The sequence below is a fragment of the Zonotrichia albicollis genome, chromosome 2, assembly GCF_047830755.1.
Source record: "Zonotrichia albicollis isolate bZonAlb1 chromosome 2, bZonAlb1.hap1, whole genome shotgun sequence".
Lineage (NCBI taxonomy): Eukaryota > Metazoa > Chordata > Aves > Passeriformes > Passerellidae > Zonotrichia > Zonotrichia albicollis.
The window spans coordinates 83318997-83343668 of record NC_133820.1 but is presented as its reverse complement, the minus strand read 5'-3'; the positions used below and the strand labels follow the sequence as shown (position 1 = coordinate 83343668).

At 36.1% G+C, this 24672-nt stretch overlaps 1 long non-coding RNA gene across 4 annotated transcripts in view; it reads right to left on the bottom strand.

The window, feature by feature from the left end:
- LOC113460040 (uncharacterized) overlaps positions 1-24672 on the bottom strand; it is a 241893-nt gene that overhangs the window by 111854 nt on the left and 105367 nt on the right. For 2 of the 4 annotated variants that reach the window (XR_012579067.1, XR_012579069.1), the window contains exons 4-5: positions 21663-21715; positions 20877-20962 (exon numbers count right to left, since the gene is read on the bottom strand). This is a non-coding gene — a long non-coding RNA (uncharacterized LOC113460040). Of the gene's footprint in view, positions 1-4442; positions 4461-4747; positions 4877-13399; positions 20600-20876; positions 20963-21662; positions 21716-24672 lie in introns of those variants that run through there. The other 2 variants (XR_012579070.1, XR_012579071.1) reach the window with 2 other exon arrangements.

Sequence of the window (24672 nt, the reverse complement as noted above, 5' to 3'; positions counted from 1 at the left end):
AGGAGTTTGGAATTATTTTTATATGAGGCGATGCAATTAAATACTTTCTCATTTATATATACACAAACAAAATTAACTATTTATGGCTTAATTTTCCTTTGTTTTCTTTGTATTAGAGGCATATTTAAATACATACTGTAATTCTTTCTAGGAAAGCTCAGCCTTACTCCTTTCAACTGATGAAATTTTAGAGCAATAATTGTTATCTGCAAGAAAATATTCTAGGTTTAGAAGTCCTATTAATTTTTTTTCATTTCACTTACAAGACCACTATACTGTACTACATCTCAAATGGAATATCAAATCGTGTACTTTGTTTGCTTCTTTTGTTCTTCTAATTAAAGCCTCAGTTAAGGAAGGGCAGCAGTCAGTTTGGCATGAGTTGCAGTTCAGTAATTTGTGCTTAAGAGTACAATTCTTGGTCTCTTACTCTTGTTGCTTGCTGCCTTTCTTCTGTGGTGCCTTTCAAACAATAAATGTCTTTATGGATTAAAATTACATACAACACGAAAAAAAAAAGAATGATTCAGTGAATTACTCACACTCTATGCCACAAAGCAAGTGGCAACACTTAATTATGCTTTTATGTCCAAAGTTGGAAACAGAAAATTGTTATATTGCTCCAGCAGCAAAACTGAAAAGAGTAGAATTACAGATTCAGGGAACTGTAGAATATTTTGGGAACGAATCATTACAGATTGTCTAGTTCAAACATCCTCTTGTCAGATCCCCATTCAGCCTAACTTCGACTGCCCCATCTATCACCACTCCAGGCAAACTGTCCCAGTAAGAATTTTATCCCTATATCTTATTCTAACCTTTTTCAAATTAAAACCATGCCCTCTTGTCTTGTCACTAGATACCCTTGCAACAAGTCCCTCTCATCTCTTGTAGGTCCCTTTTAAGTGCTGGAAGACCACAATGAAATCTCCCACCAGCCTTTTCTTTGGGCAAAATATCCTCAACTCGCAACTTATCTTCGCAGGAGAGGTGTTTCAGCGCTTGGGGGTGTTCATGACCCTCATCTGGACTTGCTCCAACATGTCTATGTCTTTTTCATACTGGAGAGCCCAGATCTGGACACATCACCCTAGGTGGGGTCTCACCAGAGACTCCACATAGGGTGATGGGTAGAGGGGCAGAATCACCTTCTTTGGTCTGCTGGCCGTGCAGCTCTAAATGTGAGTGCACATTGTTGGCTCATGTCCAGCCTCTCATCCACCAAAATCCCTAAGTCCTTCTCAGCAGGGCTGCTTTCAACCTGTTCATCCTCCAGCCATTATTAATACCAAGGGGCATAACTTTTCCCTTGGATATATGAATCTCAAACCCAGCTGCAGTGATTTGCCACTCATTTCTACTTCATGGCATGAAATATGTATCAGTAGCCTTTAAAAGTCCATTCCATCTATTGTTTCTTTACACTCAGCAGTCCAACAACATGTTGGAGGGCTTATGTGTGCCCAGTTCTATAATCAGAATTCCACACAATGAAAATTCCACACTACATCTAGCTTGTGACTTCAGATTGCCCTGCCTGGATAACTTAAAATCCACCAACATGTCACTGGACTGCTGACGCTTTTTGACTACACATGGCAGGTAAATATGAAAATAATTGCTGTCAATAGTACTTGTTCATTGACAACCAATTTCTAAGCTTTTTTACCATTTTGTTGTGATGGTGGGAAAGAAAGCATGGTTCAGCTACAGAATTCAGTTTTTAGTGGTTTTTGCTAGCTGGTTCAGCCTTGACCAATACATTTCTGTGCAGTATTTTTAGCATATGTAGATCTATCTTTTAGAAGTTCTTCCTACTTATATGGATACAAAGTAAAAGGGGATGGGACGTTTTTAGTGAGATTTTTTTTTTTTTATTTTTCCCTAGGAGGGTGTTAATAAATGCATTTTGGGACAGAAAAAACAGCCAAGAAAAAAAATCCATGGCAACAGAAAAAAATAATCTGAAGTCCAAGTACTGACTGAAGTCAATATTGACATTAGAGCAAAGATATTCAATTTAACAGTGTTTGGCTGCAATTGCCTCCCTGAATTTACTTGCTAAAATTACGGAAAAACTATATAGATTTAAAATACTTCCTGAAATGTCAGCATAAAAAAGAAAATTTGATTCATATGTAATAAGCTCTCCATGCTATTGTGGCAAACTTTCATATACTGTTTTCGTTCTAGTATTCATGACACATCTACCACTTTTTCTTTTTTTTTTTTTTAATTCTTCTCCTTTTAAATATACTGGGAAACTGAATGGATAGTAGGAGGTACATTTTAAATAAAAAAAACCTCCCAAAAATGAAATTAGAGTGAAAAATATTGGTTTATCCCTGAAATAAAACCTCCAGAATAAAAAAACTGTCATATTTAATTGAGAAAGTGATCCATCTAGTCTAGTATCTAGTCATTGACTTTAGTAGCAATAGTTGCAATATAAATTTATATATTAATTTTCAACAGGAAAATGTTCTTATAACTCCATTAGGTAGTTTTATATAATGGCCATATTTAAAGCAAAATAATAACATTTATAATTTTTGTTAAATGCTCAGAAGTCTAGATATACCCCACCAACAATGCTGAGTGCCAGCTGATGAGGTGGAGGAATTCTGCCCCAACACAAGTGAAGAGAGAAAGGGCCCATGCCAAAGGGGCTGTACCTACAGGCACACCACTCCCCTCCCAGCACACAGTTCAAGGTCCTGGGAAGGTGTGATCACATCCCCAAATCCTGCAACCTTGTACATGACTGACACTGTCAACCTCCAGCCTAAAAGTCAGAGAAGAAGGGTGATTTCAGCACTGGAGCAAAGATATACATATTCAGAGTTGCTGATGGGGGATTCTACATTTTATGCGTATTACTACAAAATATTTTCTATATTCATTACATAATTTGGATGGGTAACACATTAATTGGAATAACATTTGAGAGATGTAGTTTGTTCATTTTGCTGGTAATTAGATTTTGAGAGCATCAGCCATTTATTTTTGTGACATTCAGACTTTTAATGCCACTATCTGGACCTCCTTCTCATGCAGAGAATAGAAACAATTTGTTTTAAATACTTTTTCTTTTACTCCTACATGTTTTTATAGAAGCAGTCTTTATATATTTGCAACTAATTATTTACTGCCTGACCTTCCTATTTAATAGGTTTTTTGTGGGGTTTTTTTTGTGTGTGTTTTTTTGGTTGGTTGCTTGGTTAGTTGGTTGGTTGCTTGTTTTTTTCAGTTACATTAAACTGAGAAGAATAACCCATTTAGTACTGGACTGCATCATGGACAGATTAGAAGGAAATCTCAGAGGACATTTCATACTTTCCATCTCTGCTATGTCAAATAATATGAAAAACTGTAAAATTATGCAATTTTTCTTTGCTCTTGAATCATACCTCTTATCATCTAGGGATTTTTGCCCTGAACAAACTGTACCACCAGACTGAGGGAATATTTTCAGTTCACTTGCCATTGGTTCCTTCAGAATACTGGCAAGGGACCCAGTGCAATAAGGAAACGGCTTTTCTAGTATATGTATTTCACATTTAAAGCATTGACTCAGCAAGAAGCACAGAGGGACACATCTCATCACCTCAGTTTAACTCAATGTGTATTAAAATTGAGCTATGTTATGCTTAGTCATAGCATAAAGAAGCTGTGAATTGTATTTTCCACATTCCCACAGGATGTCTGAGATGTAATGTTCTTTCTTGGGTTGTGGTACTGCTCCTGGTTCCAGATAGGCTATGACCACTTAGCCTATTGCCTCCTGCTACCACAGCACTTGCTCTTTGCAAGCTCTTTGTAAGCTCTGCCAGGGGCTGTACACAATTTAGGACTTCTTTCTGACCACAGACCTTGTGGCATCCACCACAGACCATCAGTGACAGATCATTCCCAAGCTCATGCCTTCAGCTGCATACAAGCTAAAGCAAAAGAAAAAAGTGGAATGGATGCAGGAGTCCAGGCAGTGCTAATAAGTTGCCATGTGAGTTATGAGGCCACTATCCCACATATCTACATGTAGTAAGGCCAGATAAAAGATAAGAATTCTAAATCTCCTGTGACTTGGTTATTTATCATTTCCACATGTAGTTAATTTTGCTTCATTTTCTCACTACCTGAAACATACAAAACCAGCTGAGCTTGAATGTTGCACTCAATTATTCTGAACACTTTGTAAAAATACAGTGCCTGTTCTCCTGGAGTTTTTGGGGTGATAAATGTACTTTGCTGGCCCTTTGAAACTGCTATAGAAAATTCTGTTTAATTTAACAGCCTTTCACATTTATCTTTGTCTGGAAATCTTCCCCTTGCTTCTGGTCAGTGCTGCAGACCATATTACTCAGCTTTCCTGCTCTTCTCATTTGGGGGAGAAATAAATGATACTCTTCCTCTGAATAAAGGGAATCCCCAACAAAGATTACCTTGCTACATTTTTGTTCCTGGAATATGAACAGAGAGAAAAACAGATGTCAAGATACATAAGCAACAGATTATTAGAAGAATCTAATCAGTTATTTCTCATATAAAAATGTTCATATACCTACAATTTGCAAAATCAGACACTACACACCTCTATCATACTAGCTCTGCTTCTGCTTGGTAGAGGTTTGCTATGTTTTGGTTTTTTTCCTTGTTTTTGTTTGTTTGTTTGTTTGTTTGTTTTTTAATACAATCTAATTATTATAGGATTTCAAAGAATCACAGAACTGGTGAAAAAGGAAAATACCTCTGGAGCTCATCTTTCCTGATGTCCCTGAAGAAAACAGGGCCTAAGACCAGTAGGCTGATCAGCATCTTCTCCAAACAGGTTTTGAATATCTCCAAGGATGGAAAATATGCAGCCTTCTTGGGCAACCTGTGTTGGATCACCATAATAGCAAAAGTAATTTAAAAGTAAATTTCAGATTATGCCCATTGCACCTTTTCCTTTCACAGTCCAGCACTGAGAAAACAGCAGCTGACCTGGCTCTGGGTAGGTAACAGATATCATTCAAATTTAGTTTGGACAAACAGCTGCTGAAACATTTGGATAATCCAGTAACTGTTTTCCCGCTGAGACTATTAACTATGAGTAATAATATGAAAAGTTAGAGAGGAAAATTGTGTGAATTCAAAGATTTTAATTGAATTTCACTCCCCACTTTAAATACAACAGTTTTTGCTTTTTCTCCAGTGAGCCAAGAACAGGTAAATAGATAGCAAATAACGCTACAGATAGCATATAGATAAAGATAACTGCTTATATTTGCTAAAGGGTCAATCTTACAGGGCTATGATATCTTGCAAAGATAAAAAATAAAATAAATGATCTATGCAGTGACAACGATCACAATGAAATTCATTAGTCTCTGATGTACCCCAGTATTTAAAAAGGGATCTCTTCAAATGGGGATCGAGAGTTACATAATAAAAATTTCATGCTGAATAGCACACAGAATTACTACATTGATTTTATTTCCTCTGTTTCTTGTAACCAATTTTTTCTTTTTTTAATATATCTACTGCTATATTAGCTGTTAGGGTTGTAATTGGTTTTTATTGAATACGTATTATTTCTTCATGAAAAAAAAGCAAGGTGATACTAGGTGTGATAGTCTAAATATTTTCTGCCCAAACATAAAACTCTATTTACACTTAAACCAGACTTGGGTTTGACTTTGTCGTAGTGTCACAATGTCAACCATATAATTCTATATCCTCTTCGCCAACAGGGCTATATGGCCTTCTGTTAAGATTCTCTAGAACCTGGTATCTATTTGTGAGCACTTAAAAACAAAACAACCCAAAAAACCCCACCGTGGATTTATGAATGTGCTTGTGGGTTTGGAGAGAAGTGTATTGAGAGTGATGATCTGTACAGAAATTGCTCAGTTAGTCCATTATGCAGTATTTACCCCTCATTTTCTAGAGCGATGAACACCAGCATGCTGTAGCCTCCTTCATCCTGACATCAAAGAAATTTTGGATTTTTGTGTTCATTACATAGTTGCCTCCAGCTGGTGAGAATCACAGGGGAGGAATGATTCTCTATGCAAGTACAGGTCTTTTGAGAAAACTGGGCTGCCAAGTGCTTCAAAGAAATGCAGTCTGGTCCAGAGAAGATATTGGTAATTTTGACAGTTCCGTTTTTCACTTAAGATCCTAGTACTGAAGAGAGGCTTTGGAAGTCATGCTCACAGTTTAATTAGTTTGAAAAAAATATAGTGGTCAACAAAAAAAAAAATTAAATGGTCAACTCAAAATTAGAAAAAGCCAGTCCCAGCTTTCTTTAGTTGTATGAAGAAATACATACAAGTAAGTACCATTGCAGACATGCAATGGAGTCAGGATCCATGAAATGATAGCGACAATTTATCTGTGCCAGCAGTGATCCTTCCAATAGCCTTAATACACAGGGCAACAAATGAACCACACCCAAGTGTCTAATGTATTTACACAGAGGCAAAAGTCTAAATTAAAATAAATGTTTAATCATTCTGATAGAAAGTTGGGATTTATCTTCCTTTAACGCAAACAGCCCATATCTGAAGTGAATGGAAAATATCCAGTTATTAAAAATATGCTCTTTGCTGCTTCTGTCTATGGTCTAATAATTCCAACACTGTAATATGAGAATGAAGTGAAAGCCAATATTTTTCACTGATATTTTTCACCTTTAACTTTATGGTTAAAAGACTTCATGGACAAGTAACAATGCCTCATTAAGTATATCTGATAGGGCAGAGTTCTTCAGTATCCCCAGTTTTAGGATATCGGTTAAAATGCACCACAAGCAGAAACAAAGCATCTACCTTAGCACAACTGGATGATTTTCTACTGCTTCTCTCCACATTTCCTGCTGTTAAACACAGGTGCAAAGCTTTTGCCATAATTTTAGATGTGGTAGGATGCATATCTGAGCACCCTAGGATATTAATGGATCATTATTGTTCTTGATGTTGGCATTGAAGAGTGACCTTGGTACCCTCAATTTTTTGTGGGTGTATTATTCCTTTTGGCTTAAATCCATAAATTGTTCTCTAAGGTGTGTTGTAATTTACCTCTGTGAAAAGCAAACAAACAAACAAAATAAAAAACAACATGGGAAACAAGCCTGGAAAATATAATTTTACCTTAAAGTTATTTAGAAGCAAGGATAACTTAAGAAGATGCATGGGCTTATTCATAATACACTCTTGAAAGAATTGGCTTCTGGCTCTGCTAGGCTTTCATTGCTTAAGGATGCAGTCACCTTTTACCTGAGATTATCCTATAGAGATCACAAAGCATCTTGAAGATCTGTGTTTTGGACTACTCTTTGACACCCAGTAAGATTCATAAGTCTAGAGTATAAAGAACTTAGAAGTGGTTCTTTCTGTACTTTTCCCTTGTTACTGCATTATTTTTTTTCCAGATCTTCCATCTTTGAAACTCCTTTTTGAACAGGATGGAGCTTATTATAATTACTGAATTATACCTGGGAAGCAGAAAGGGTATGACATTATAAAAAATGAGTCTTAAACTTCAGTAAACTGGATATGTATACTTTCTTACTTAGTGCCCTTTTTATAAGAGCTTGGCTGGAGAATTACTTTTTCTTTAATGCACCTGAATCTTTCCATTGCTTACTCTACTTTAAACTTCATGGAAAGAAATCACTTTAAATACATGCCTTAGTTCTGCACAATTTCTCCTACTCGGCCTTTATTGGAATGGCTGGAAATATTTTTTAATTTTTAAATGAATTGAACTTAAATATTGTCCCAGGCCCCATGGGTGTAGGTGAAGGCCCTGGGAGAACCTGGGCAAGACCATCAGGAATTGATAACACAAACAGAGACTTGGCAACATCTATGTTTATTTCAGCGGTTATATATATTTCCATCCATAGAATAATTTCATCATCTCCCAGCAGAAAAGGTCTTGGGGGTCCAAGTTGGCAGTCCCAGAGACATCATCCAGCAGTGACCCTGAGAGGCTAAGAAAACTGGTGGCATCCTGGCCTGGATATCAGCAATAGTGTGGCCAGCAAGGACCGGGACAGCAACTGTTCCCCTGAACTGGACACTGGTGAGGCCACACCTCGAGTTTTGTGTTCAGTTTTGGGACCCTCACCACAGAAAAGACACTGAGGTGCTGGACCATGTCCGGATAAGGGCAACTAAGCTGGTGAACCTTGTAAGTTTCAAATTGGATAATGGGAGTATGGGGGATCACACTCTTTCGGAGAGGGAGTTAGGTAGCAATTCCTGGAACAATGAAATATCCCAATTGGGTCTAGCATGTAGTTAAATGAAAAATTACACAGGAATTCAGCAACTGGAAGTTTAGAAATACTACCCTAGCATCTTTTGCATGTAATAGACAGATAGATAGATAGATAGATAGATAGATAGATAGATAGATAGATAGACAGACAGACAGATAGATAGATGCATTCATACATACATACATAGGATTTGATACCTAATTCATACATGCTCTGTTCCATCCTCTGAAGAACTGTATTTGACAGTAACCATAGCAGCAAAACTGATTAGGCATACTTGAAAGACCAAATGACATAATAGAATTTTTACTTAGGGTTTTAGTGAAGGAAACTTAATACTGTATACAAATATATTCAGTTCTGTTCTAAAATGCTTTGGTAGATGAAATGGCTGAAATAGTAATATTTTTAACAGAAGCAAAATTTTAAGTAGCAGTTGTATTTTTTTTTTTTTTAGATCTGTCTTATGGCCTACATCTTTGGCATCTTTTCAAGCACTTTCTTCTTCTGCTGAGTTGTTTCTCAGATCAAGTGTTATTTCAAGACAGATGCAGAGCTGTTATTATGTTTCTATTGTTACTTGATGTACTGCTGTAAACTACTCAAAATGAAGGAATAGCACACCATGGGAATCTACAGATGAAGAATTTCTGTAATCCCTCTTTTCTTACCAGAAGAAAAGTTTTACCTTTACAATGCTAGGACTTATCATACTGATCTCCATAAAGGAAGATATTTAGTGGCTATTGCAGTGCAGAAGACATCATTAAAGTGAATTAAATACATGGAAATTTATATCACACTTTTGCCCTCTAAGGAGTTATAAAGCCGATAGGATAATTTCTTTCTCAATATGACTTTTACAGTACTGCATATACGTTCCTGGAAGCAGGAACTGAAACATACTACTATTCACATCCTAAATTTGCCTTGCTAAATTTAAAATATAATTTTCACCTGTTTCTTCCTGGGTCTTTTTGTGAGTTATCATCATATTTAATCAAATAATCATTGTATGTCTGTGTTCCAGCTTGGTTTCAACTTTACTTCTTCAACATTACCACTTCTATTAGGTATGAACCCAAAGATGAGAAGTAAGGATTAATATCTCAGTTCCTGGACTATTTCATTCACCTAACATGACAGGTTCTGGGAGCGTTTAAAATAGCAAAGAAAGGCAGTCATCCATATCCAAATATATGAGTTAGATAGGTTGAGTTGTAAGAAGGGATTTCCAGAGACTCCTCACCTGACATAAGCCGTGCTGATTTAAAGAAGCACAAGGAAAATTCCCACTCTGTATTTCAGCTAACCAGACACAAGCCAGCGGAGATAAAACCAAGACACTATTTCATTTTACCTAAAACAATAAATTATTCTTGGTGGATCTTGGATCTTGGTGATCTTGGATCAATTCAGTATGCCCTCCTCTTGAGGGGAGGACATACTGAAATTATACTACTGACATGGGTGAACCTCACTCTCCCTGACTGAATTTCAGCCAAACTCTGGTCTACAATCTTGCCTGTAAATATATCCTTGGGTATCTAGGGCAATCTCCTTCTTCCTAATTTTGTCTGATTTAAGTAACCTAAGATAATTTGTCTCAGTTTTATTGCCCACACAAAGGCGCAACACAGCATTGGATGTTAAATTATTCTTCACTGGATTCACCTATTGCTTCAGAAAAAAAAAAAAATCAGGTTTCTAAACCACAAAATATTGTCTGCTTGTTTAGGAAGCTTCTAATCCATGGTTTCTGGAATGCAAAAGTCTTTGAGTTTCATGGTATGCATTGACATCTGTTTTTTTGTATAAGTGAGGGTCTTAACATCATATCAAACTTCCCTGGGCATTTCAGGAATTACTGTGCTTGCAAATTTTGCATGCTTAGCAGGTATGATATATCAGCCTTACAGACGAAAAAGAAAATGCATCTCAGAAATGCAACAATATCAGAAAAATATTTTGTCTGTTCTAGGAAATCCTATCTACTAATAAATTAAACAGAACTCCAAAAGGGTTTTTGCAGTAATTTCACAGTTTTCATAGTTATTAATGAAACAAAGATTTGTCACATATATTTGTAAAATATATATTAAATGCAATGAATACTCTGGACTCATTTTAGATCAAGTGAAGCTGAAACTGAAACTGTAGACTGAAACAGTCTAAAATAAGAAATATTTTATGCTTTCTCTTTTAAAATTAGTCTATTATTAGAAAATAGCCTTTATGAATATTTTTTTGAGAAGAGCTTTGAAATGCATGGCAAAATAGGAGAAAGAATTTAACTCATAAATTACTGCATAATCAGTCTACTTTCACATGTATAATCCACTACTTGATGGATGTATTTTTTCATTTAAAATATTTTTAAAATATTTTAAAAGAAAAAATATTTTGAAATACATTCTCATATAATGAACACCCTCAGATGACTCAAGCAAAATCAGAGGTAGTGACAAAAGTGGATCAAAAGCAGAGATGTCAGTAGTAGAAATAAAATTGTTTAAGAAAATGCTTTGATATTTATTTATATGCATCTCAGGTGTGTGTGAGTTTAACTGTTGCTGAATTATGAAGATGAGGAATTATTAGAGTTTATATTCATGCAATTATACCAAAAATTTACTGTTTTGAACAATTACACCTGTTTAATCTTGGAATGTGGAATTATAAGCTTTGGAGACAGTAATAAAAATATTTAAAAGCAGAAACAAAATTGTAAATTAATTATGCCATGCTTTAACACATTTATAGACTGACACCAATATTTCACCTAGCACAGATTAATCCTTCTTCCACAGGTGGCTTGAAGCGGTGCTTGTAGAAATGGAACTCTTCAAACCAGTATGCAGAGTCATCTCTTGACTGTTCAAGTAAAATTGATCATTCAGGGCTTTCTCCACTTGTGAAAATTAAAAGTCATATTATTTTAAAGAGGTGCAAGCCACTCTTTAACCCTCTGCAGAGACAGAAGCCTTCCCACCCTACAGAGCAGATGTTTCACCACCAGAAACAAAAGAAATTTAATGAACTTAAAAAATAAAATGTTATTAAAATGGGTTTTGATCCATGATAAAATAAGTGCAAAATTTTTCATAGGAAACATGCTCAAACCACACACTTTTAATGCATCTGTACATCGATGTTCCCAGAAAAAAATTCCTTAAGAAGTATTTGAATGTGCAATAAAAATAGTTAGAAGAAATACAGCAAATATTTTATTTAAAAAAAACCCAAAACCTAGTTTTAAGAATCTCAAAAAGTGACCACAAAAAAACTAGTTAGAAAACAACTTATAATTGACTATTGTGGTTTAACTGTGTTAGGCAGTTAAAACCAAAGCAGGTACTCTTTCAATGTCTTCCAGTACAATTAGGGAAGGAATTGGAAGATCAAAGTGGGAAAACTCATGGATTGAGGTATAGACAGTTTAATAGGTAAAGCAAAACCTGAACTTTGAAGTAAATGAAAATAAGAAATTCATTCACTATTTCCCAATCACAGACAGGTGTCCCGGCTTCTCCAAAAATAGGATTCCATCCCATGGTCAGTTGTGAAGACAAATGATGTTGTGACCTTCTTCTTCTTCTAAATTTTCTTACTGAACATGATTCCTTATGGTGTGGAATACTCTTCTTGTCAGTTGGGGTCAACTGCCCTGGCTGTCTCCCCTCCCAGATTCCTGTGCACTCCCAGTATCCTCACTGGTGCTGGGGTGTGAGGACTGGAAAATGCCCTGACTCTGTCTAAGCACTGCTGAGCAACAGCTAAAACATCTCTCTGTCATCAAAAATATTTTCAGCAACTATTGTTTGTAATTGCTACAAATTACTATATTTTTATTATATATATTCAAGAAATTATACTTATCTATATATTTATAATAATCATATGGTATGTTTATGCTAACCTCTGATAATGAAGCTCTATAAATATTGCCCATAATGTGTTAGTAAACTTTACCTATATCAAATTTTTTAACTGGTCTCTGGAAGAAAAGATGAGGTGATGTATATCTTGGTCTCTATCATGAATTTCATGTGAACTTTTGCCACTAGGATCTCAGGAGAAAATAATACAGTCTGCTATGTGAACATTTAATTTTTCATAGGCAGAAAAAAAAAAGAGTTAAATTCATTGTTCTCAAATGACTATAAAATAAAGAGGTATCAAATATAATTTCTTTCCTTGAAAGAATTTGTAGAAGAGTTCTTATTAGCAGTTTTTCAATATATGGTACTATTTGATGCTTTAATTAAAACAGAATTTTGAAAAATCTTTGCGATTGAGAATATGTTTGTCCAAATTGTTCTCTGGGGTAAAATTTCTCTAAGAGAATAGAAATTAATAATATATAAATATTCTTAAAATCTGTTATCTTTTTAAAATACAAAAATGTTATCTGTGCATAAAACTGTCAAACTGGAATTATTAACTATTACAGTTGTTATGAACAAAAATTCAGTTAATATTTTTTTTGAGAGGGAGTTGCAGGGAAGCCGCCGGGTCGGTCTCTGCCAGGATTCTTAGTGCTTTGTTATTGTAATACCGGGTCGTTAAGGCTTATCTCTTCTTTTGTATTAGTAAAAGGCCCGGCTGGGTGCGGTAAATGGCCCTTCCCCCGAGGCTGTGCTCTCTTACAACATAGGGAAGACACCTGAGAGGGTGGGGGGGGGTTATGCAAAGTGACTCCAAAGTCCAGAATGCTTTGTGGGACCCCGACTCGAAATGCAACGAGAAAACCCCAAAAACAACGAGCCAAATAAGAATTGAGAGACTAAAGTGATGTCTGGACATGAGGAGCCGATGGCTGAGCCTGCAGAGATGCGGAGTCCCCCTCGCCCTGACCATGGGAGTCGTCCCCAGCGCCGAGACTGAGGGGGGAACGCACCGACAAATCAACATCTGACGGGGACCTCACGCCCTAAAGCTCCCACGAGGACTGGATCCCCGGCTCTGCCCCTAGTGGACGGAGCTGCGCATATCCTCCTCCTCTGAGTCGCCCTGGGAGACGCGACGGGGACTGCAGCCCTGCCGAGCCGCCCAATCCTGAGCTGATCGTTTTTAATAAAGGCATTATAAAGGAGAAGAAGTCTCCTGGCCCTGTTTATTTCAACAGTGAAGATGAGAAAGTTCTTTGATGTCGATTTAACCCTCAGTTTTCTATCTTTATTTTTCATAAGGAAATGGAAACAAAATCAAGCATTTATCAGTTTAGGTAAAGGACTATTTCAGAACTTACAAAGCGTCAATCTATTGGTGAAGAGTGAAAAATCTACTTTCCCTTAAGTGTTGTTTTTAACAAATCTTTGTGTACTAGTAAAGTCAAAATCCATATAATAGAGAGATAAGAAAGCCAAATACAATTTGGCATGTATGGCAGATTTGCGAATGTTTTAATATATTTTCTCATGGTTTTGAGAGTTATGAATTACTCTAATAGCTAAAGAATAAGAGACAGATACATAAATATGCAGAAGGGATGCAGAAAATAGATATACAACGTATTTTTTCCGCATGTAGCCCACCATGGGCACAAAACCCACCTATATCTACAGCAAAGTAAATGTACAGAAAATTTCAACTCTTTATCCTATTCAACTTTGATTTTCCTGCACTGCCCTGGGGAAATGTCTTGCATACAATCACAAGATACTAATTTTTGCATTAGAATATCTTCTTGCTTCTGGTCTTTCCCTTTTGTAGCAAATCTGGTCATTTTGGGTTGTGGCACTGGTAACCATGTGTATGAATTAAATATTTCCTGTCTCTGGTTCAACATTAGAAGAACATAAAGCAGACTGAAAGCTGACAACACAGACGTGAGTAGAAAGATTCTCTTTTTCCTCAGAGAATCTTTCAGGAATGATGGAAAGCAACTGCTTCCTGCAAATCCCAGCAAAAGGGTTGGATCAATTCCAAAGTTATCTTAGGAAACTTGAAACTCTGGTTCCTCTTCTTTCATGCTGAGGAAGAGCTCAGGATGTCAAAGATAAACTGTTTGTGAGTGGTTTTGGCGTTTTGTAGCAGATTGGGGTTTTTTTGGAGAGTGCATACCTAGGATAGAATTGGTCTCATAACCATATAGTTAAAATCAATATGCAATTTTTTTCATCCTATCCCCTGATTTTGTCATAAGAATTAAACTATAAAGAAATCTTGAATACCTGAATATAGTGATAAAACTGATGTCTGACACTTTCCACACACATTATAAGTGCAGCAATGGGTACAAGACCCTCTTAAGCAGGAGATTACACTGGGGCTTTTAAGGTCAGAAATGAGCTGACCTTAGAGTTACAGGAACATCCTTTCACCTTAGGTAAGGTTCTTTTCTAAATGAAATTCTAACACTATATCCTCTTTGAGCTTTAGTGCATGCTATATACTGTAGAATATAAAACAAAATTGGAGGAATCTCATCTTTTTCATCCTTACATCTTTAACAGAAATATGTAAATAAGTTTGCTATACTAATAGTGAACAAACTAACAGTCCTTAAACTGAAACAAAATTTTAGTGAAAGGACTTGTTTCACCAATTCTTGATTAAAAAAAAAAATTTAACTTGGACATTCTGAAAATATATTTTTGGGGGGTGAAATAGAAATTCTTATGTAAAAACTCCAGAACTGTTTCATGTAATTTAGGTACTCACAACAGTCCACATAAAAAGATTTTGTTCAAAGATGTCTGAATGTGTCTGTTTGAAAGCCTGTACGTGGTTTCCTAAAAATTAGTAAATATGCCAGTTCTTACTGCTCCCCATCTTTGGAACAATATCATGCCAGAGGTCTGAGATTACAATCCTAACTGCAAGAGAAGATCAGACAACCATCAGGTGGGGTTAATTTGCATAAACGAATTGCACTCTATGGAGCTGTGCTGATTGATGTTGACCAAGGATATGGTTTCACATTTGCAGTTCTCTGTCTAATATTAATTTCTACTTAACAAGAATTAGGCTTTTCTGAACACAAAATCATGGATTCTGATTTTACTGTGTATTGGGTTTTCATGACCAGGTTTTGCTAGTGGGGCAAGTTATGGGAGTTTGGCAGAGTGGCTTCTGTAAAAGAAGCTTTTACCATATCTGACAGCCAATGCAAGGTACTTTACGACCATCCTAAAGCTTGCCAGGGCCAAGCCCATCAAAGATGGTAGTAATGACTCTGTGATCAGATATTTAAGAAGGGGGAAAAAAGGATTATGGCACCAAAATTATAGAGGTCACAGAAGAGAAGAGTGAGAATATGTGTGAACACACAGACAACAAGGCCAGGGAGAAAGGAAGGGAAATAGGGGCTCCAGGCTCTGAGATTGTGCTGCAACCTGCAAAGAAGACCCTGATAAGGCAGCTGTCCCCATGCAGCCCTTGAAGGACCATGGTGAATGACTTGAAAGTAGGCTCTGACCCTGTGGGGACATCCACATTTTAGCAGGGTCCTGTCAAGACCCAGAGACCTATGAGAAGAGAAACCAACACTGGAGGAGGTGTCCTGGTAGGACTTGTGACCCCATGGGGGACCAACGCTGGAGCAGTTCATGAAATACTGCAGTCTGTGGAAAGGACTCACACTGGATAAGTACATGGAGGACTGGATCCCACACTGGAATAGGAACCCCTCCCCTTGAGAAGGAAGCAGCAAAAGAAACATGATCTGATTATAATGCCCATTCCCCATGTCCTGTGCCTCTCAGGAGGGTGGCCCATAGAGCCTGTGAATGAGAGAGAAGTGGACGGAGGATATTTTTAAGATCTGTTTTATTTCTTATTACTCTACTCTGACTTGTTTGATTATTAATTAAACTAATTTCCAAAAGCTGAGTTTGTTTTACTCATGACAGTAACGAGTGAGTGATCTCTCCCTGTCCTTATCTGAACTGTCAAGATTTCATTATATTTTTTCTCCCCTGTTCAGCTGCGGAGGGGAGTGATTGTGCACGTTTGATGGGCATGTGGCACACAGCCAGGGTCAACCCACCACACTCTTATTGATCTAAAACTAGAATAATGTGAATTACTTCAGTCCTTATGTAACTGAACAAAATCTACCCATATGCATTGAGCAGAATAACAAGACACATGAAATCATCCTCAGGAAATGATTATTAGTGTAATTTCTTTTTGTTTGTTTAAATAAAAGCTACTGACAGGATTGTATGTTCTGCAGTGTGGGTTTATTCAGCTTTTAGCAAGGCAGCTGCTTGGAGTCAAGAGCTCCTTCAGAGAGCCCGAAGGGAAGAAAAAAGCAGTAACCTCTCAGTGAACATGAGTTCCCTACAGCTAAAGTGTATATAAATTCTATTATCTGATATCTCTCTTTTTTTAAAATTTTAATTGAACATGGACATAAAACAAATGTGAATTTTTACATCTGGTATCTGGGAAATTTTTCTAAACTTCTAAGTTTCATATTAAGCTCATGATAGAAGAAGCAAGCACTGTCCTTTTTGATGATAATGCCACGGGAAACAAAACCAAGCTGAGAACCAATATAAATGCACTGTTGGAGTCTTGTTCAACATAATGTGTTATTTTCTTAACTCTGAGTGTTGAAGAGCATGGAAATAAAAGCTTTCAGCAGAACAGCCCATATGGTGAATTCACAATGTGTGATCAGGACAAAACAATTACTATGACTAGTCCATGAGTGTACATTTCAGTGATTTTAATTAGAGATAAGAATATTTTCATACCCTCAGATGCATGTCATTATTTTTGTCTTGCTTTACCAAAATCTGCCCTACTATTTCTATCTAAGGGCAGTTACAGAATCACTCAATCACAGGAATGAAGAAGAGTGAACTAGTAAGGAGAGTAAAAAGCTGCATGCTTTGCATATTCTTTCATTAATGCTACCAGAGCTATTGCTCTTTTGATGAGAAACTCATGAAGTGATGCAATTACAGTCACAGACTTCTATTATATGAAATAATTCCTGCCAAAGTCAGAAAAAATTCCTTCAAGGTCTTTATCTGTGGTTTTCAAATACCTTTGAACTCATTATCTGCAGAGACGCTGCAAAACAACCCAGAGGTCTTGACCATTAATTGAGAAGGTTAGATGCTTGTTGGAGCCTGAGTTCTTCTTTTTAAGGAAATGAGGTAAGATACATGGTAGTTGCATTCCGTCCTAACCATACTGTGGAGGTTAAAAATGGATAAGGCAAGATTAATTTTGAAAATGGATAAGGCTGGGTTCAGAAGTGGCAAAAACATTTGCATTTTGGAAATGAGGTTTAGACAGAAAACAGAATCTGTGTTATAGATAATGTTGTTGAAGAAGCGTTGTTCAGTCCAGCCCATCAGGAATAGTAATGAGATATAGACTGCTGAGACAGACAGTTGCTACTTATTGCCAGCGATATATAGAGAGATTGTGTACCAAGTGAAATCCCGCAAGCCGTGTGTGTTGCTATATAAGTTCTGAGTCTGTATAGTATGCAAAGTCAGGGGTTTCTGGCACTGCAAAATTCATCAAGCAGTCTGTGCAGAACTGCAGCCAGAGATGCTCAGAAGATCATCATTACCAGGAAGGCACTTTGTAGGGAATAAAACCAAAAAGACCCCAAACTCCAACAACGAAAAAATCCCAACTTGTAGTAGGACATAAACACTGTTTTCCTTGGTGTGCTGCTGTACTGACCAGATTTTAAGTAATGTATGGTCTGTGACTTGTAATAAAGTTGTAGTCAGTTATAAATGTGCAGCAATTTTTCAGTGAGCTCTTGATCATTTTTCTCAGATAATGCATTTTTAAAGGTACTTAGTGTGGGCAGAAAGGATTGTAAATGAACACTTCACAATATAAATCTTTACTTACTATACAACAGCAATAGGAACTCAAGATGTCTGTACAAGATGGATACTAATAGCACGTTCCCAGTACATATATTTAGCCCTGAAATAAAACTACATGAATTCACGTGTCTACTGATTGCTAAACTCTGTCTTCTATTTTCATGTTTCTTATTTTGTTATATTTCTTTTTTTTAATGTTTCTCCTCTGATGACTCTTGTTATCACAAATTCCATATGCATATGGTCTCATAATCTTTTTCTGGTTTTGAGAAAACTACAGTCTCCATCTCACACAAGAAATGAGTTTGCAAAGAAAGCAAACAAAATTAAGCAATACCTTTGTTCCTGCTGATTACTTTTTTATACATGGGTCCCCATACTATTTGTTTTGGAATGAGTGTGTTTCTGAAGGCCTGTAGAAAAACAGGGAAAAAATTCTTTGCAGGGAAGCCCATGAGTTTTTCCAGCTGAACTTCTTGCTTGTTATGTGTGTAACTTCAGAGCTAGATGAGGTTGCTCTGGGTCTCAAAGCTGTGCTTTGAGCAGCCTGAGGAATGACAATTCCATAGAAATTTAGTTCCACAATCATTTTGTGAGATGATATCCCGCCTGGGCTAACATGCTTATAATTTCTGTGGGAATTGCATGTTGAAATTGTTTCTTAACAATCTACATGCTGTTGGGGCCTGCACCTGAAGGCATGGGGTTACTGAAGTTCTTGTTAATAGATCACTTGGGGAAAAAAATAGAGTGAAACAAGACTGACAAACCTATACTCTTATATATTTATATATATATATATATATATTTTTATTTCAGAACAATTTGATTGAAATAGAAAGCAGGTAAGTAACTGTTTTATTTATTCTATAGCAACATAGAAGTATAAAAATATTGCTTAGGAAAATACATAGCGGAGGAAAAAGAAAGAGAAAGAAAGGATAAAAGAATGTGGAAAGGAAAATGTCACCACCCATGGAAGCAGTGATGAGACTCGAATGTGACAATTTTGATGCCCATTGTTTGAAGTGATGGGTGCAATCTTTACCTGTTGAGGATGGGGGAAACCTATGAAACACAAAGCTCAGTGGTTTGACCTACATTCAGGTTTAGGTGGGAATGCTCAGGTACCTCCCCTGAGCAGCTAAACGATTACACTGCCTTTTACAGCACTGTGGATTGTGCAGAGTTCTGTGGTGGGAGGCCCCAGAAATGATCCTAGGGGTGTTTCAGTGGTCTCTGGTGGTTTATAGCACTTTTCAATGACATGACTGCTGTTTTGCTCTGCTTCTCTCACTTTAGTTGAGTCAGCAATGCCTATCAGAGGGGAAATGGCATGACAGAAGCATCATACCACCTCTGAAGGATTTGCATCTTATTGATTATTTTCCTTATCTGGCCAGAAAACAGGTTGTTTAAGACATTAGTTGCAGGCTATCAAGTATACCATAATTTTGGGGCTCAATAATTTTGTATATAAAAAAATTAGTTCATCATGCTCATACTCTGACAGTGGTTGCTGACCCCCTTTGTTCCATGTGGATCAGAAATTTTCACCACCACACAGCCAAGCCTCTCCTCCTCCCTTCAGTTTGGGGGTGCAAACCTGGCCTCAGCAAAGTAGCTGCTGCTTCTGCAAATAGCCAGTTGTTTGAGTCATTAGCCTTTGACATTTCAGCTTCTCATATACGGTACGTAGTTGTGATTTTTAATCTGACATAACTATAGCTCACAGTTAAAATTTTCACTCACCTGGATTGTATAAATTAGTTTCAATTTTAATTGCTTCATACTAGAAACAGCTTTTGAACACTGCAGAGTTTTAACCTTTGCAATTTTGCAAATTTACTTAATTTGCCTCTATTCATGCCTATTTACTCTTTGCTCAGTAATAATTGTGAAAACAAAGAGGGTAAAGATAGGAGTATTTTTTTTTTTTGCATTTCATGACAAATTGTATACAGTGTACTCTAATTATTCTTTCAGCATGCCACCTATTAAGGGTTCAACATTCTGGAAAAGTCATGAGGCCCTCCCATTGCTCTTCCTCCAAAGACCTTTTTTATAATTTCTGCTAGAGCATAGAAGATCTGGAATGTTCTCCTGCTCATACTGCAGGAAAAATGTTGTCACTTACAGAATCAATAGTCTGGAAAAATATTTTGGGTGCCCTCTCTAGTTACTTTCTTCAGGAACTGGTCAAAGGAATCCCATGGTAGCAACAAATGGGTGCTCTGACTCACCATAACACACATACAAATTGCAGATATAGTAGTACAACCTGTCACCTGTGGGCTAGCTTTATAAAATACAGTGTGTCAATTTAGCTCTACAGCTATTACAAAGATATCACTTTAGCCTAATTTAAGAAACTGTTGATCACATCTTCCCCATCCCCAGAAAAAAAATCCGAGGTCCAATGCATTTTCCTGGGTCTTGGTACTCTTCTTAAATGATTTTGGAGAAATGGCTACATGACAGAGGTCACGTAGACATTCGCTTGTTAGCCGACCAAGAGCTGGGAAAGTACGGAACACAGCTAGTTTGAGTTTTTGCACCTGCAAGATAGCGTGCCCTTAGGCCTAGCTGGGTATGATAGCAAGTAGACAGAGAGACGTGGGAAATAGAGAATGTAGGCCCAAAGGAATGAGGATAGGCTGATGGTATAGTTTAACCAAAAGATCTCTTGGCTTACAGAATATTCATAAGCTTATTATTTCTGTATAAGTATCTGATGCTGTCTTCAAGAAACAAAGCTTGCTGATCTCATATTGAGCATTCGAGTCTTAGCTCACCCGACAGATGATGATAGGACAAGACTGAGCAGCTTGTTAATTTCTTCTCTGCATCATCCTTCCACAGCAGTCATTCTTGGTGTAACCTGTGAGGGGATGTACAAAACTGGTTACTTTTTCCAATCACAGGTATCTGATTGTCCACTACAGATTGAAGTAATCTCTTGCTTCACATTCCTTTTCACTTATGATAACTTTCATGACATTCTAAATCTAGTTTAAGTTATTGTTAAACTGGGTTAGAGATAAACAGTGTGTTTGTGGGTGAGGGATCAACTATTCATCATTTCCTCCCTTTCAATTTTAACTGGCCAGATGGCTTTACAAGACCCTCAAGACTACTTGAGTTACAATACCTCCCACTGCTTCTGTAAAGTGTTTGTAATTCAACATGTGTTGCAAAACAACTTTGGGTCTCTTCCTGTACAATCAATGACCTAGATACTAAGGAACCAGGCTCAAATGTGACTCAAGAAATCTAAAAAAAATTTTTACGTGGGCATTCAACCTAAATACTGATTCAGAATTAACCAAATTTCACACAGCCCTAACTTCATATTTTAAAATAATTGTTTGATATTCATTTTTACATTTCCCCTACAAATTATCAGCTGACAGTTTTTGTGGATTTTTCTCTTCATTCTTCAATCTGCTCTAGCTGATTCAGTGCCTGTTTTCAAAAATCTGCCAAACTTCAAAAAATGCTGATGTTCTTAATAAACCCTGCCTAGAAAATATTCCTTGTGCAAATATAAACCATAAAAGAAATACTAGGATCATTCTTACCTGTTTGACTCCATTCTGGAACTAATGTTGCCTTTTGTATTACAGTTTCCATTCTGTATAATAAAGCATAACATGTTAGTTTGTTGTTCTTTTGTTGGGGTTTTATTGTTTTTGTTTGCTTTTCGGTTTCATTTCTTAAAATCTGATCATAAATTAAACTTCATACATCATTCTTTCTGAGTGTCTGTTATTTAGAATAGGAAATCTCTCTTTCCTGCACTATTTTAATTTGAAGTTGATACTACAGTACGTGATCATGAAAATTATCCAAATAATGAAGAGCAATTTTTTTAAAATTAAATCTGAAGCTACATATTATGGTCTTAAATGCTTCTTTTAATGTATTCTTTTCAGTAATTAATTTGCATTAATAATTTAATCTCTCAAAATAAAATTTATTAATAATTTAAATACCAAAAATATATCTCTCGAATTTCTTGCTATAATTTCCTATATTTATGTAACATATAAATTGATGTATTATAGTTGTAAAAGGCTGTAAAAAGTTGTTCAACCTCTTAATATTTGGAGCAGGATTTGCTACAAGATAAAATTTCAGCAGTGGAGCAGTTTCATCCTTTAACATTTTCAGGAAGATGAAGCATATTTGCAGAAAGAGATTAGGGACAGCACAAGTAGAATCAGGCAACCAGAAATGACTGAGGAGTGTCAAGATGCCACAAGTAGAAGATACCAAAGGTAGTAAGACAGAGGTAAATTGTATATGAACAGAAAATGAGAATGGGAGCATTTATCAAATCTCTAACCTCCTCAAGACTGCAGTTAAGAAATTAATATAAGGAAAAGTAAACATGGGACAAATAGCAGAATAACAACAAACAAGTAAACATACTGCTCTTTCCTTGCAGCACTTGACCACAGAAATACATAAAAATACAGTAATACTTGTTATTTTTAAAGACAATAAAAGTCCTTCTGCAAAATAGCAGCTATATTTGGTGTTGATGAGATGGGTTCATAGAACATAGAATTACATAACTCTTTTCTTCTCAGCATCTCCTGGATGAGAATACGAGATACTTTGAAGGAAAATAGAGAAACACTAAAAAACACAGCTTATCCTAGCAAATTTCTTTCTCATATTTCCATTGGTAATATAGTCTTGTTCTAGTATTGTCTTTTGTTCTCACAGTAGTAAATGTAGTTCATAATGAGGAATAGCAGGGAAAGGACAGTAGTTTTAAGAAACTACAAACACAGAGAACAGCTTTCCTTCCATCTCATTTTGTGAATAATGCAAATATCTGGTATAAATTTTTGTTTTCCAATACATTCTGTAGTACTGAAGTTTTGAACACCATCAGAACAAATTTGATTTAATTCCTTTCTCTTTAAGATTGCACACAACATTTTTTTTTTTTTTTTATGCACCAGCAAAAAAGATCTACATTATACTTGATAAATCTGGGCAACCAATAGGTATATGTGTGCATACTAAATTGGTGATTTAGGTGTGGACTTATTTCTCCATACTTATTAAAATTTGTCTTTAACATTGCTGCTTCATATACATAGTTCTTGACAAATACAATTTGAAATTACAAGGAGTTTACAAGAATGAACAGTATATGAAGGCATAAATACCTTGTAAAGAATCCACTATGAAAGAACTTAAAAAATTAATAACTATGTGCTGCATATTTCAGGATACAAAAGAACTGAAACAAGAAAAGCAACAGCTGAACACAACACTGTTTTCTCTCAATAGCTTTTATTCTAGGTTTGTAAATGCTACAATGAAATGCAAATATACCTTATATAAAATAAGATACAGGTCTCTCAAGATGGGCTTTATCCTGAGATTCTGATACTAGAATTAATTGTGTCTACAATATAGCTGTTTGTAATATTTTGTGAACTCTGCACTTTTGTTTTTGGATTATGAATTCAACTTCTATTTAATCTTACTTTTAAATGGGATTGGTCATGACCTTCAAAATGTCAATTGATGTTTGCACTGCAGTTTTAACAAAGGCCATTTGAGGACTAAGCTGAAGACATTTATCATTAGTCTAGGTGGTGATGAAAGTGAATTGCCCTGAGTACAAACACGCTTAAATCACTTAAAAATGGGAAAATATAAATGGAAAAGAAAAAGAAGTCTCTGACCAAGGAAATATTTTGATGTAGGAGTTGTCTGTATATGATCATACAGACATGATGGTCTTACAGATCATGGTCTTACATACAGATTCTGAGTCAGCATGCCTTTTCAGACACATATATTTATACTACCCTGCTACCTCACATCTACCCAGATTATTCTTATTTTAAGGACCATAGTTCAAGATAAAATATACATATTTTTAATGCATTTTACATATACACACATAAATACATAATGAGCTTGAAGCAATAGTCTTTGGAGCCACATTACATATCAGGATGATTTGCACAGAAAAACTGCAACAATTTATCAGATATGGAGTATCCTGGTATATATCAAGAAAATGTTGAAACACTTTGTTTCAGCTGAGATCCTCATTTGTGTTTGACAATTTTGTACAGGTCTAAGGCTGCATTAGTTAGCATAAATTAGCCTAAATTAGCATAACAACTTAAGTTACGTTAAGTAGTAATGCTATAAGGAAAACACATGAAATGGAAATAATGATAGGATAAGAACACTTAAGAGGTGCTGAATGTTCCACAGCTGACATTTAGATGTATTTAAACACAGAATGATCAAATTGGACTAGTTAGCACTAGTTTGACCTCAGATTATCAGAATGAAGAGCATTTTCTTGAAATATTTATATTCAGATACCTTCACATTAGTGATTTTATGATAACAATATGTCTGACATAGAACAGTGAGATTTGGTATTTGTGTTCAGAACACAAGGCTGATCAAATTGGTTTTGCAAATATTGTTTATATGTAATTTTACCAAGTTTTTTTTAGTGAATGTGCATATTAAACAAACTTGTAATAGTTTACTTTTTTTTATGCTAGACATCTCACAAACTGATTTATTTTAGCATTCCAG